This window comes from Coenobita brevimanus, chromosome 55 (genome assembly GCF_032717465.1).
Source record: "Coenobita brevimanus isolate Jiangsu-jjx chromosome 55, ASM3271746v2, whole genome shotgun sequence".
Classification (NCBI taxonomy): Eukaryota; Metazoa; Arthropoda; class Malacostraca; order Decapoda; family Coenobitidae; genus Coenobita; species Coenobita brevimanus.
In genome coordinates, this window is record NC_137008.1 from 24,451,689 (window position 1) to 24,468,682 (window position 16,994).

The following is a 16,994-nucleotide window of genomic DNA, read 5'->3' on the forward strand; positions in this document are numbered from 1 at the left end:
CTCACTTGACTCAAATTCTTCCTGCCCCTTCTGACGGCTTCACAAAAATAATTCTTACAATTTTGCATCCTCCTCCTTCCCTCCTGATTTTTTTTTTTTATTTCGTTGTTAAAAACAGCTCGTTGATCTATTCATCTTTTACTTCTAGTAGTGAGATATAAAAAAGATAGAAACTAATGTAAATACTAGCATCGATAGTGGAAAGACGAGAGAGAGAAAATGAAAAGGACCAAATTGACAAGGAAAGAAGAGTATGAAGAATGACCAGGAGAATGAAAGCAAATGCGAGAGCACAAGGTGACAAAGAAAGGAAGAAGGTAAACCACAAAAAAGGCTACGAAAGAAAAAAATGGAAAACGAACACTAATGAAAAAACAACAGAAAATACGGGAAATTAAGAAAGGCAGAGTGAAAAGGAGGGAAAGGAAAATATGTACAGGAAAAAAAGTAAAAAAAAATAATTGCATGAAAAAAAAAGTAAGTTGAATACACCTGTAGTAGAGTGGCAGGTGTGTTGGGCTTACTTCATCCCGCCTCCTACCTCTCTTGTAGCTTATGATGTATTATAATAGTGGCTTCGGGTCGTCCTTATAAAGGATCCTATCTCTCTTGCAGCTTGTGATGTAATATAATAGTGGCTTTGTTTCGTACTTATAACGGATCCTAAATCTCTTGCAGCATGTGATGTAATATAACAGAAGCTTTGCTTCATACTTATAAAGGATTCTAAATCTCTTGCAACAAGTGATGCCTGTATGTAGCAGATAAGAACCAAAAGTGACAGAATGGGAAATACAATAGGAAACAATAGTAGCGCCAGTGGAAAAAGAGAAGAAAAACTAGTAAAGAAAAACAAGACACAAAATGAAAATAAAAGGAATCCGCCAAGATTACAGGTCGAACACAGTTTACTTTTGTTAGATTCTCAGGCCACTCAACCTTACTCCTCCTTGACTCCTGCTTCTCCTGCTGTCCTATTGCTGTCAAATAACTAAGAAAGGGAAAGTATGCACAATAAGAGTGGGTAAAAAAAAAAAAAAAAAAAAAGAATAATAATTAGAACAGAAGAGGAAAATATAGGTCTAATTATTAAAAAAATTAAGGCGAGGAGAGACATATGTAAATAACAAGAATGGAATAGAGAAAAGGATAACGAGAGAGAAAGGAGGAATGAAAATGAGAACGAAAAAACAGGGATATAAAGAAAAAGGGGTTCGATCCGGGGTGAAGGTTTGAATCCGATTAAGGTGTAGTCGAGTCTCAGGCCACTTCACCTTACTTCATCTCGCCTCCTACCTCTCTTGCAGCTTGTGGTGAAGCAATATAATGCCCAGATCTAAGAAGCTGATGAGGATAACGGAGGTGATGATGATGATGATGATGACGATGGTTTGGGTGGTGAAAATGATTAAACTGATATAGATTAGGATTGGTGAGATGTTAATTGTATGGCTATTGATGATTATGATGATGATGATAATGGTGTAGTGGTGATGAGTAATGCTGGTGATGTTGGCGGTGGTGATGTAGGCGATATACAACAGCCTAGTACTGATGATGATAACCATACTTCATCTCGTCCCGTCCGGTAGCTTGTGATGCTGTAATATAGTGGACAATGAAGGAAGGACGAAAGAAAGTAACGCTGTGAAGATGAAAGGAAATGAGAAAGGAACAGTACGAATAAGACGGAAATGAAAGGAAGAGGAAAGTCAGAGTTAAAAAGGAAAATATCAACGAATTGTAAACAGAAAGGAGAAAGTAAAGTAAAAATAGCATTGAGAGAAAAAAACAGAAAAAAGAAGAGAAAAAGTTCTAGATGCATTATTATGAAAACATTTTTTGTGTGTGTGTCTCTCCTTTGTTACTACAACGAGTGGATGGGATGAAATATCTAAGGAGTATAGGCGAAAAAGAAAAGAATAAGAAAAAGTCTATAAACAAGAAAAGAAAAAAAAAAAAAAAAAAAAAAAAGGAACCATAACTCTTTCTTGGGTCGAACTCCAGGCACCTTTATTTGAGTCCCAGGCCGCTCGACCTTACTTCATCTTGGCTTCTACTTCCCTTGTTGCGTTATTGCTGTAATATAGTGAAGAAAAAGGAAGAAAAGTAACAAGAAACAAGAGAGGAAACAGTGAAAGCAGAAAATTACAGAAGGAATGAAATGGGAAAAGAAAGGTGAAAAGAGAGAAAATGGGCATAAAAGTAAGAAAGGCACAATGAGATGGATAATTTGATAAAAGAATAGGAAAACAAGAATGAAACAAACGTGAAATGCAGAAGCAATTAAGGAAAGGGGAAAGAAAGAAAATGAGGTATAAATGGCAAAAGTCGATAATGCTGATGCTGATGATGATGTGTCAGGACTCTACAATATCATAAAACATACATAGGTATTCAAGAGGTTAAATGAAAGTCATTACCTAGGGCCTGGAGGATGTGACATTCGCACTCTTTCTCAGCGAGGAATGCCAGTCAGCACAATATGCCATATTCAGCACCTCGTGATGCCTGATAGGAAAGCTACCACACACACACACACACACACACACACACACACACACACACACACACACACACACACACATGGGCTTGTAAAACATTCGACAACAGTGTAAGCCACGTGACGGAAGTTCTTATATACGGAAGGAAAGAGGAGAAGGAGTTAGGAGGCTGGAGGAGTAAGAAGCGAGAAGGTATTAGGAACGAGAAGGAGAAGGGGTCTAGACTCGGGAGAGATGTACAGTGGTGTTATAAAAGAGGTCAGGCTTACGAAGTTAACTTAGTGTAAATTTTGAGATATCCCCTTGATGAAATAAAATTACAATCAACCACAGACTCATCTTTATCTTCTCCTGTCACCGACTACAAGTGAACTGAGGTTATCTCCTACAAATTAAATCAGGGTCTACTACAGCTCAGCTACGACTACGATTTAATCAATTAAAAGTCCGATATTTTAATTTGGTGGCCGCGAACGTACGAACCACTCTTACGAGTCTACTAGTTTACGAGCCTTCAAGTCTTCGAGCCTACAGTTGCGTCAACATTATCAAGAGAGAAAACAAATAATTTAAGAAAGAACGCTACAATCAAAACAAAACATTCTAGATTCTGCAAGTAAACTACAGGCAGGTGAGATGCAATCAAGATCAGCTACAAGTTCGCACCATACATAAAGACACTACAATTATACGTTATAAAAGAAACCACAAGCATCTCAAGAAGTCTACACTTCTACAATCAAATAACCACAAGCAAGTAAACAGTAAGAAGAACTAGTTACGAGTGAGGAAATCAAGCTCTACGACTTACCACAATTAACATGTCTACGAGACATCTCTATAATCTTCTACACGCACTTACAATAAGCGGCAGTCTTCAGCAAACAACAAGTAAATCACAATAAGAAAGGACGGTGAATAAATTAAGAAAAAAAGAACAAGCAAACAAAGAACGAGAGTTAACTCACAACCCACTACCACATCAACCCCCACCTGACCCCACCCTTCTCTACAACCACCCTTCATCTCCACAACAACCACGCTGATGCAGGGGTGAACAGGTCAGACGACGGCAGAAAATACCAGAGCCCTCACCACGCATCATTACTCATCGTTATTTACTCATTATTACTCACCGTTCTCATTTACTCACCATAGCAACCAGAGTGAGAAATCACTGTGGTAGCGTTTTGCTGAGAAAACCACAACACGTCAATCAACCCATGAATGACAACACCACTCACCATCTCTTACACCGTTCACACCACGGTAAATCAGTGAGTTAAATAGTTACTTCATTTATACAATACACAGTGAGAGCCACAGTGACAGGTAAAACATTCTGCACAAACATATAAAACGTGCTTTATAGTTACAACTTACGTACATATATCTGCTTCAATTACTTACATTTAGTCAATTGCTAAGTACTTGCACCAACAATAACAATTATATACTGTATATACTTTTTTATTTACTATAGCATTCATATATAAAATAAGTGTTTTATACATACAGCTAGACAATATTACATCTACAAAGTGATATATTAAAAATACTATCACAGTAACTCAATGCGCGATTAAGAGAACTGTAATTAACTGTTATTAATTAACGCTATCTAGTGGGACCAGAGAAAGTAATTTACAAGGAAAACCAGAAGAAGCAAAAAGAAAAAATAAGGGAAAAAAATGGCCAACATGATGCCGTTAGCAAGAATGAACATCCTCATTCACACAGTTGCGATGACAAAGATTTCCTCACATTGCTGACACATACATTGTCCACAAGAGGTACAAACGAACAAGTGATTGTATATAGTTAATGTTGTACACATTGTATATATATATATATATATATATATATATATATATATATATATATATATATATATATATATATATATATATATATATATATATTAAAGAATATATGGTTATATACTATCATTTTCAGTAATAACTGTGCAACATAACTAAGCCTTAAAAAGGGTCCCAAGGAATTTAGCCAGCAATTATGCACCACCGAATAAGCGAACAAAAAAAAAAAAAAGTTAAAACAAACTAGAGAAAATCAATACATACAAAAATTAAGATCGCATAACAAAGAAACAAAAATAAGCGCAACCGATGCTAGAAATGCCACAATACAGCATAAATTCCTCTATAAGTGATACGAGCAAATTTATTGTTCTCCACAAGCCAGTTGTAATGAGCATCATCACTATCATCGACCGCAGCATAACTGGATTAGCTAATTAACAGATTGTTTTTTGGTAGGAAACGATTAGGGAACATACATACTGTGTAATATTACTACAACAAGTGTTAGATGACTGATTCATAATACAGATCATTGCTGCACATTGCTATTTTGTTATTATTATGTAATTATAAGCATGTGCACACAATTATATCGCCATATACAATGTAACATACAATGTAATTGTATAGTATTACTGCAGTTACTACAGTACCTACAATATTACTGCAGTTACTGCAATATTACTATAATTAGTATAATACCTACAATATTACTGCAATTACTACAATATTACTATAATTACTATAATACCTGTAATATTACTGCAGTTACTACAGTTAACTACAGGATTAATGTGATTATGTTCCTACAGTTATATAACTACAAACGATAGCATTAATGCAGTTATGTTCCTACAATTATGTAACTACAAACGCTATTATTGCTGCAGTTAGGTAACAATGACAAAATTACTTTAATCTAAAATACAATTATGTAACAATTACAGTACAATACAATTATGCACAATACTGTACAATTATGTAACAATTACAATATTAATTTAAGATACAATTATGTAACAATTACAGTACAATACAATTATGCACAATACAATACAATTATGTAGCAATTACAATATGAATTTAAGATACAATTATGTAACAATTATGCACAATACAATACAATTATGCACAATACAGTACAATTATGTAACAATTACAAAATTGATTTAAAAACAATTATGTAACAATTACAAAATTGATTTAAAAACAATTATGTAACAATTACAGTACAATACAATTATGCACAATACAATACAATCATGTAACTATGACAATATTAGTTAAAAATAAAGTTATATAACAATTACAATATTACTTAAATTAAATAATACAATTATGTAACAATTACATGCATACAATGTAACTACAATGTTCCTACAATTCTGTGTTACCAGAATCATCATACAAGTTAAGGGTAATATTAGGCATTACTATAGGCATAACATCATATGTAATGTAATGACCTAGCAATTTCACCATTGCACAATTATATGCGTGTGTCTCTTGTACATGTACATTTGTGCTACTATATCACTACAATATGTTATACAATATTCTATGTTCAATTTTACGAAATAACAGCTAGTAACGTACATACGTTCATACGTTGTACGACCTAGCAGTATTACCATTGCATAAATGTATGCATATATCTGTTGAACATTTTGTACCACTGCATTATTACAACATATTATGCAATATTCTGTATTCAATTTTATTACGATGTATTTACTCCATTACACATACAGTACAATGTATTACTACAATGTGTTATGTTTCTACAATATTATATCTGTACAATATTGTCATGAATATTATATCTCTACAACATTATAATGATTACTACTGTATGTATTAACAGACTAGAATTAATTGCTACATCCTGTCGTAGGTTCGCCAGCAGGGTATGACCGAGCGATGTCAGGACACTACAATATCATAAAACATACATAGGTATTCTAGAGGTTAAATGAAAGTCATTACCTAGGGCCTGGACGAAGTGACATTCGCACTCTTTCTCAGCGAGGAATGCCAGTCAGCACAATATGCCATATTCAGCACCTCGTGATGCCTGATAGGAAAGCTACCACACACACACACACACACACACACACACACACACACACACACACACACACACACACACACACACACACACATGGGCTTGTAAAACATTCGACAACAATGTAAGCCACGTGAAGGAAGTTCCTATATACGGAAGGAAAGAGGAGAAGGAGTTAGGAGGCTGGAGGAGTAAGAAGCGTGAAGGTATTAGGAACGAGAAGGAGACGGGGTCTAGACTCGGGAGAGATGTACAGTGGTGTTATAAAAGAGGTCAGGCTTACGAAGTTAACTTAGTGTAAATTTTGAGATATCCCCTTGATGAAATAAAATTACAATCAACCACAGACTCATCTTTATCTTCTCCTGTCACCGACTGCAATTGAACTGAGGTTATCTCCTACAAATTAAATCAGGGTCTACTACAGCTCAGCTACGACTACGATTTAATCAATTAAAAGTCCGATATTTTAATTTGGTGGCCGGGAACGTACGAACCACTCTTACGAGTCTACGAGTTTACGAGCCTTTAAGTCTTCGAGCCTACAGTTGCGTCAACATTATCAAGAGAGAAAACAAATAATTTAAGAAAGAACGCTACAATCAAAACAAAACATTCTAGATTCTGCAAGTAAACTACAGGCAGGTGAGATGCAATCAAGATCAGCTACAAGTTCGCACCATACATAAAGACATTACAATTATACGTTATAAAAGAAACCACAAGCATCTCAAGAAGTCTACACTTCTACAATCAAATAAGCACAAGCAAGTAAACAGTAAGAAGAACTAGTTACGAGTGAGGAAATCAAGCTCTACGACTTACCACAAGTAACATGTCTACGAGACATCTCTATAATCTTCTACACGCACTTACAATAAGCGGCAGTCTTCAGCAAACAACAAGTAAATCACAATAAGGACGGTGAATAAATTAAGAAAAAAAAAACAAGCAAACAAAGAACGAGAGTTAACTCACAACCCACTACCACATCAACCCCCACCTGACCCCACCCTTCTCTACAACCACCCTTCATCTCCACAACAACCACGCTGATGCAGGGGTGAACAGGTCAGACGACGGCAGAAAATACCAGAGCCCTCACCACGCATCATTACTCATCGTTATTTACTCATTATTACTCACCGTTCTCATTTACTCACCATAGCAACCAGAGTGAGAAATCACTGTGGTAGCGTTTTGCTGAGAAAACCACAACACGTCAATCAACCCATGAATGACAACACCACTCACCACCTCTTACACCGTTCACACCACGGTAAATCAGTGAGTTAAATAGTTACTTCATTTATACAATACACAGTGAGAGCCACAGTGACAGGCAAAACATTCTGCACAAACATATAAAACGTGCTTTATAGTTACAACTTACGTACATATATCTGCTTCAATTACTTACATTTAGTCAATTGCTAAGTACTTGCACCAACAATAACAATTATATACTGTATATACTTTTTTATTTACTGTAGCATTCATATATAAAATAAGTGTTTTATACATACAGCTAGACAATATTACATCTACAAAGTGATATATTAAAAATACTATCACAGTAACTCAATGCGCGATTAAAAGAACTGTAATTAACAGTTATTAATTAACGCTATCTAGTGGGACCAGAGAGAGTAATTTACAAGGAAAACCAGAAGAAGCAAAAAGAAAAATAAGGGAAAAAAATGGCCAACATGATGCCGTTAGCAAGAATGAACATCCTCATTCACACAGTTGCGATGACAAAGATTTCCTCACATTGCTGACACATACATTGTCCACAAGAGGTACAAACGAACAAGTGATTGTATATAGTTAATGTTGTACACATTGTATATATATATATATATATATATATATATATATATATATATATATATATATATATTAAAGAATATATGGTTATATACTATCATTTTCAGTAATAACTGTGCAACATAACTAAGCCTTAAAAAGGGTCCCAAGGAATTTAGCCAGCAATTATGCACCACCGAATAAGCGAACAAAAAAAAAAAAAGTTAAAACAAACTAGAGAAAATCAATACATACAAAAATTAAGATCGCATAACAAAGAAACAAAAATAAGCGCAACCGATGCTAGAAATGCCACAATACAGCATAAATTCCTCTATAAGTGATACGAGCAAATTTATTGTTCTCCACAAGCCAGTTGTAATGAGCATCATCACTATCATCGACCGCAGCATAACTGGATTAGCTAATTAACAGATTGTTTTTTGGTAGGAAACGATTAGGGAACATACATACTGTGTAATATTTCTACAACAAGTGTTAGATGACTGATTCATAATACAGATCATTGCTGCACATTGCTATTTTGTTATTATTATGTAATTATAAGCATGTGCACACAATTATATCGCAATATACAATGTAACATACAATGTAATTGTATAATATTACTACAGTTACTACAGTACCTACAATGTTACTGCAGTTACTACAATATTACTATAATTAGTATAATACCTACAATATTACTGCAATTACTACAATATTACTATAATTACTATAATACCTGTAATATTACTGCAGTTACTACAGTTAACTACAGGATTAATGTGATTATGTTCCTACAGTTATATAACTACAAACGATAGCATTAATGCAGTTATGTTCCTACAATTATGTAACTACAAACTCTATTATTGCTGCAGTTAGGTAACAATGACAAAATTACTTTAATCTAAAATACAATTATGTAACAATTACAGTACAATACAATTATGCACAATACAGTACAATTATGTAACAATTACAATATTAATTTAAGATACAATTATGTAACAATTACAGTATAATACAATTATGCACAATACAATACAATTATGTAGCAATTACAATATGAATTTAAGATACAATTATGTAACAATTATGCACAATATAATACAATTATGCACAATACAGTACAATTATGTAACAATTACAAAATTGATTTAAAAACAATTATGTAACAATTACAAAATTGATTTTAAAAACAATTATGTAACAATTACAGTACAATACAGTTATGCACAAAACAATACAATCATGTAACAATGACAATATTAGATAAAAATACAGTTTTGTAACAATTACAATATTACTTAAATTAAATAATACAATTATGTAACAATTACATGCATACAATGTAACTACAATGTTCCTACAATTCTGTATTACCAGAATCATCATACAAGTTAAGGGTAATATTAGGCATTACTATAGGCATAACATCATATGTAATGTAATGACCTAGCAATTTCACCATTGCACAATTATATGCGTGTGTCTCTTGTACATGTACATTTGTGCTACTATATCACTACAATATGTTATACAATATTCTGTGTTCAATTTTACGAAATAACAGCTAGTAACGTACATACGTTCACACGTTGTACGACCTAGCAGTATTACCATTGCATAAATGTATGCATATATCTGTTGTACATTTTGTACTACTGTATTATTACAACATATTATGCAATATTCTGTATTCAGTTTTATTACGATGTATTTACTCCATTATACATACAGTACAATGTATTACTACAATGTGTTATGTTTCTACAATATTACATCTGTACAATATTGTCATGAATATTATATCTCTACAACATTATAATGATTACTACTGTATGTATTAACAGACTTGAATTAATTGCTACATCCTGTCGTAGGTTCGCCAGCAGGGTATGACCGAGCGATGTCAGGACACTACAATATCATAAAACAAACATAGGTATTCTAGAGGTTAAATGATAGTCATTACCTAGGGCCTGGACGAAGTGACATTCGCACTCTTTCTCAGCGAGGAATGCCAGTCAGCACAATATGCCATATTCAGCACCTCGTGTTGCCTGATAGGAAAACTACCACACACACACACACACACACACACACACACACACACACACACACAACTAAAATATTATACCCGCTCACTCAAAGACATCGCCTGTAAAGGGATAATTATACATTTAGATAGATAGATGAAAAGATTGATAGATTGAGGTAAGACGCGAGTTCCCGAAGACAAGGCTGGAACTCAGTACACCTGTAGTAGAGTCTCAGGCCGCTCCAGCTTACTTCATCTCGCCTCCTACCTCTGTTGTAGCTTGTGATGCTGTAGCTAATGCTTGTGGTGCTGAAGGTCAGGTGATGATGATGATGATGGTGATAATGATAATGATAATGATAATGCTGACTGCAACAGTGATGTTTAAGGATATATTTGATAATAATAACTTTTACAATGATAAAAATGATAATGATGGTATTGATGATAATAAGAACAACTGATATGAAGATATAATGCTGTATATGTGAGTATAATGGTGATGATAAAGGTAATGTTGGTTAGTTCTAATGATATCCTAGTTTCATCCTACCTCTTTGGTAGCTTATGATGATGTACACAGGAGTACATAAGAAGTACAGATACAGGAGGCCTATTGGGCCATAACCAGTGTTGTATAAGTACTACTGGCTCAAAGTACTGGCACTATCGCTACCACTACTTGCATCATAATGTACTGTCACTTCCACTACAGCTACCTTTTTCCAAAGCTAGTCCACTAGCGCTACTCTAGTGGCTGGCGCTACTTTAAATACAAATAGATTTATTCAGATAATATTTGTGCAATAATTGTATAGCGGTACTTGGTACTGATGCTTATATCAGAAAGCACATCCCTGATGCAACTTAGAGGCTTTCATTTACTCAAACTTAATCAACACATTTATTGTATATTAATTGCATTCACTAAAAAATACACGCACATTAAAAAATAAATAATCCTCGTGATAATAACAAATTAGTTTCTTCATGAGCAAATCTAAATTGACCGAGTTAAATAGGCAACATATCAGGGATATATGTAACATCCGCAACCGTATCCGCATCCGTACAGCATCCGATTTAAAATACAAATCCGCATCCGCTTCTACGTTTTGACTAAACTCAACATCAACATCTGCATCAGCATCTGTACCTGCTGAAAGAGGATGTTGCCCATGTTTACAACTGTGTTAATACTTAGATCTCTCTCTCTCTCTCTCTCTCTCTCTCTCTCTCTCTCTCTCTCTCTCTCTCTCAAGTTAAAAATAAATTGAATCATTAGAAACTTTGTTGTATATACAATTTTGTAAAGTAAGAAAGTAAAAGAAAAAAGAAAACAAGAAAGAAGTGGAGGAAAAAAACCTAGGCAGTAAAGCATTAAAAAGAAAAGAACAGGAATGTAGAAGTAAAGAAAAAAAATGGGACAAAGTAGAAGGAATAGGAAGTATAACCAAAGACGAAAACGAAAAGGCAGCGACAAAAATAGGGAGAAGAAAAGAAATTGGATAAGAAATGGAACTGAAAGAGGAAGCGTTAAAAGGAAAAAAAATCGGAGGAAAAGGAGGACTCCCAATCAAGGTGTGAACTCGGTAAACTGTAGTAGAGTCCCAGGCCGCTCCACCTTACTTCATCTTGCCTCCTACCTTTCTTGTGGCTCGTGATGCTAATGTTACTAATGATGCTGGTGTTAACTGTGGTGGTGATGATGATGATGATGGTGATGTTAGTAGTGGTGAAAGTGATAGAGACCTTGAATAGGTTAGTGTTGATGAAGATAATGATAATTGTTATGGATGGTGGTGGTGGTAATGGTACTGATGATGATGGTAATGTATAGAAGGTTAGTAGTGATGATAATAAATTTATTTTATTTAACCTCCTGCTTCTCTTGTAGCTAATTATGGGATGAGGAAGAAAGGAGTGAGAAAGACAAAGACTATAAGAAGAATAAGAATGTCACTGAAGAAGAAATGGTATGGAAAAAATACCAGAAATAAAAAAAAAAGTGACAAACAATCGTAGATGCATTAAAGAATGTAAATCGAAAGAAAATGGGATAGAGAAGATAATAATGAGAAAGGAATAGAAATTAAGGAAAGAGAAACAAGGAAAAAACCCGAAAAGATGGGATAAAAATAAACATATGAATTATACCCAGAAAAGTATAGAAAAGGAAATGAAAAGGAGAGAGAGAGAGAGAGAGAGAGAGAGGATGGGGGGTGGGAAGGGAGTTCTATACAGCATCTGGGTAGAACTCCAGACACCTTTGTTTGAATCTCAGCCACTTTACATTATTCACCTTGGCTCCTATTTGTCTATTTTATAGTCAAGAAAAGACAAAAAAGAAAGAAAAATGGACGAGAAAAGTGACGCAAATGGAGTGTAGAACGACAGGAGAACTTATAAAACAAAGGACAAAGAAAAAAAGTAAAGAAAGTGGGCAGCTGAGAGAGACAAGAAATGAAAAAGAATGAACCAAAACATGAAATAAAGGAAGGAGAGAAAGATAAATGAAATGAAAGGCAGTTAGGTCCCATATTAATAATAAAAGTGTTATCACTTTCATCCCGCCTCCTAACTCCCTTGTAGCTTGTGATGCTCTATTATAGTAATGATTTTGATGTGATGTAGTTGACTGTGGTGGTGTTAATAGTGATGATGATGATGACAGTGATAGTGAGGGTGATGGTGATTGTATTGCTAAAGATTATGTAGGTTAATTTTGATGATAATGCTGTTAATCGTATAAATGATGATGATGACGATGATAATGATAGAGAAGGGAGCTGTGTTGTTGTTGTTGTTGTTGTTGTTCGTTTTGGTGGTGGTGATGGCGGTGGTGATAATGATGATACCGGTATACGGAATGTTAGTACTGATGGTAATAACGTTACTTCAATTCACTGTATTTCTTTTAACTTCTGATGTATTACTTTGGAAAAAAAGATATAGCAAGGAAAAGAGAGAAAGGGTCAAAGAAAAATGAGAAACTATGAAATACCAGAAAAATAAAGTAATTCAGTCAGAAAGCATTATCAGAAAATTAATAAAAATAAGAAAAAATGGGAGACATTCAGGAGACAATAAATGGGGAATGATTATAAAAAAAAGGGAAGGTGAAAAGAATTAAAAAAATATGAAAGACATGAGTAAATACAAAAAGGAAAGAAAGGGAGATCGACGAAGGGAATGAAAACAAGAGACGAAGGAGACTAAACGAAAAAACGAAGGACAAGAGAATGAAAAATAAAGGGTTTGAGGAGGAAGAGTAAAAAGGAACCCTGACTGAGCTGAGGCTCTGACTCCCGACGCCTTTATTAGAATCCCAGGACGTTCCCCCCACATCACTCTTACTTCTCTTGTTGTTTTATTGTTGTAATATAGTGAAGAAAGAGAGCAGAAATGAATAAAGCAATGGAGTGAATAAGAAAACGAGAAAAAGAATGAAAGAACGCGATGAGGCAATGAGTGGAAAAGAAAATGGAAAAGGGAAAAAAAGGATGGACATAGCAAGAGGAAGAAAGGGGAAACATGGAAGTAAATCGAGTAAACTGGTAGAAACAAGGGGAATGATGCGTGAGGTGAAATAGAGAAGAGGGGGGAAAAAGGTGGAAAAACATAAGAAAATGAATAATAAATGGTAAGATATTAACTAGATTCACCTGTACTAGAGTCCCAGGTCGCTCCACCTTACTTCATCTCCCCTCCTACCTCCACCATAGGTTATGGTACGGTAATGGGAAAGATAGAAAGGGGGAGAGAAAATTAGGCTAGAGGAAGAAGAGGCAGAGGTAGGCCGAGGGAAACCTGGTTGATGACAATGAAAAGAGATGCAGGAGAGGAGTGTTGGTGGGACCTGAAGGAGATGGCAAGAGACAAATATTGGTGGAAAGAGTTCATCGAGGCCCTATGCATCCCGTGGGGTGCCACAGGAAATGACTGATTGATTGATTGATTGAACCTAAAAGGAGAACACAGGAAAAACAATGAAAAAAAGAAAAATATATAGGAAAAAACTGATATAGAAGTATGAAAAGCAGAAAAGAAAGAAAACGAGCACTGTAATAACAGAATGGGAATGAGGGAAATTAGAGAAGAAAGTGATTTTGAGACAAATTATTCCATGAATACAAGGAAGAAGAGAAATGTGAATAAATAGAGAATAAGTAATAGGCGATTAAAAAGAGAAGTTAAAAGAAACTGGCATGAGGAGAAGATAATAAAGGCAAAAGGATTAAGAAATTAGGGTAGGGACAGACAGAAAGGAAAGAATGAAAGAAAGAACAGAGAATAGGACAAAAGAAAGAAAAGTAGAAGTTTAAAAAAGAGTGGACGAGTGAAATATAAAAATAAAAAGAAGCCTTCACGTGAGTGTGGGTCGAACTGGAGAAACCTTCTTTAGAATCTCAGGCAGCTCCACCTTACTTCACCTTGGCTCCTACTTGTCTTGTTGCTGTATTGCTGTAACAACAAAAAGAAAAGGAAGGAGAGAGAATCTCAGCTGATGGCATGAACTCGGTACAACCTGCTGTCGAGTCCCAGGCCGCTCCATCATGCTTCATCTCACCTCCAACCTCTCCTATAGCTTGTGATGCTGGAAAATAATGGAGAAATACAGGAAGGAATGAAGCAGCAAAAGAAAGAAAATGAATGAGAGGAATGAGAAAGGAAATAAAATGAGATTGAAATAAAGGAATGAATGAACACTAAGAAGAAAAATGTGAGCAAAGAGGAGGATAGACCACAGGAGATGGAAAAGAGAAATTATATGAGACTGGGATGTAGAGAAGATAATAAAGGCGAAATGATTTAGAAGTAAAAAAGGGAAAAACAAGAAGGAAGAGAGAAAGAATGGAGAACAGAAAAAAAGATACAAAACTGAAAGTTAAAAAGTAAAGGGGAAATGAAAAAAATAAAAATAAATAAAAACAAGCCTATGAGGGGAGTTCGGGTCGAACTGGTGAAACCTTTATTAGAATCTCAGGCTGCTCCACCTTATTTCACCTTGGCTCGTACTTGTCCTGTTGCTTTATTGTTGTTATATAGTGAAGAGAGAGAGAGAGAGAGAGAGAGAGAGAGAGAGAGAGAGAGAGAGAGAGAGAGAGAAGTAAAAAGCTGAAAGGAATAATAAAAGAAGGAAACATGAAAAACAGAAAGGGGAGAAATTGGAAATGATTGAGAGAAAAGGAAGTAAGCGAAAAAGCGAAACTGAGAAAGAACATGACTAAACCAAAGTGAACTTCAGAGGAAGGAGATAAAAAACAGGATAAAGAATAAGAATCTAAAGACGAAAGGGTCAAGGTATTAAGTGGGTACAGGTGTAGTAGAGTGGCAGGCCGCTCCACCTTGCTATATCACGCCTCCTACTCTTTATGGTGATGCTGAGTATGGTGGTACTGATGAGGGTGATCCAGTCAGTTCTGGTGATAACCCAACTTCATCACGCCTGCTACATCTTTTATAGCTTGTAACACAATTCAGGAGTACGTAGTAACATACAGCAAATATCTATGGATAAAAGGAAGTCCATTGGCCTATTTGAGGTTATCTGTTAATGACGCAACAAATTCTAAGGATATAGCCAACGTGTATGAGAAAAGGAGAGGAGCTACGAAAGCTCCCGCCCCCCCCCCCAACACACACCCTCCGGACAACGGCAGGAAAAAGACAAAAATAATGATGCGATGTGATTGTTGATGAGAACAACCATGTATTTTTCATCGACTGAAAAAAAAAAAAAGGTAAATTCTTTCGTGTCTACAATCTCTGATTAATAATTCTGAAAACATGATTCCATAAAATTTCAGAATTGTCTCATAAGTACAACAAAGTTTTGTATTGGTATTAAATTTAATGTGACTGAAAACGTAAAAAAAAAAAAAAAATAGTGGGAAATAGTTGACCACGTGGAGTGGATGGGGAATGAAAAACTGACTTGAAGAGTGTATGTGACTGAGGTGAAAGGGGAGACTGACAGAGGAAGCCTAAGGATAAGACAAAGGGACGCAATAGAAGAATGTATGAGAGAAGGATATGTGAGTTGGAGAAAGGGCCGCCAAACGGTGGGGGACAGGGCGAAATGGAGGAGGAGGCCTACAAAAGGTACTGGCGTCAACCCACCCCTGAATCTTGTCTCATTTATGCTCCTGTGCGGAATTATGCCAAGTGTGTTCTTCACTATACTAAGAATAATTTCATTCGTACTAAATGCTCTGAACTCTTTTCACCAAAATTCTTCCTATTCACTCTGATGCCTTCACAAAAATGTTTCTAACAATTTTGCTACAACATCCCTCCTTCCATCAGACTATTTTTCAAGTCGTTGGTAATAATTACTATTAGATCTATTCGTTTTTTATGTCCGTTAGTGGGATGTGAAAGAATAGGATATCACAAAAAATAAATAAAATAAGAGAAAAACTGAAGTAAACATGAATGACTTTAAAAGAGTAAGAGGTAAAAAAAAAAAAGTAGCGAGCAAATGGGTAAGGAAGAAAGAGAGCAGAATGACCAAAAGAAAGAAAGAAAATGCGAGAGGAAAAGGTGACAAAGAAATGAGGAAGGTAAGCCATAAAAAATGCGAAAGAAAAAAAAAGGAAAACAAACAAGAAAAAGCGAGAAAAAAATATGGGAAAATACGAAATATAAAGTAAAAAAGAAGAGGAGGAAAAAGAAACATACATGAAAATAGAGTAAAAAGAAAGTAGGAGGAAAATTGGACATTGTGAACTAAATACACCTGT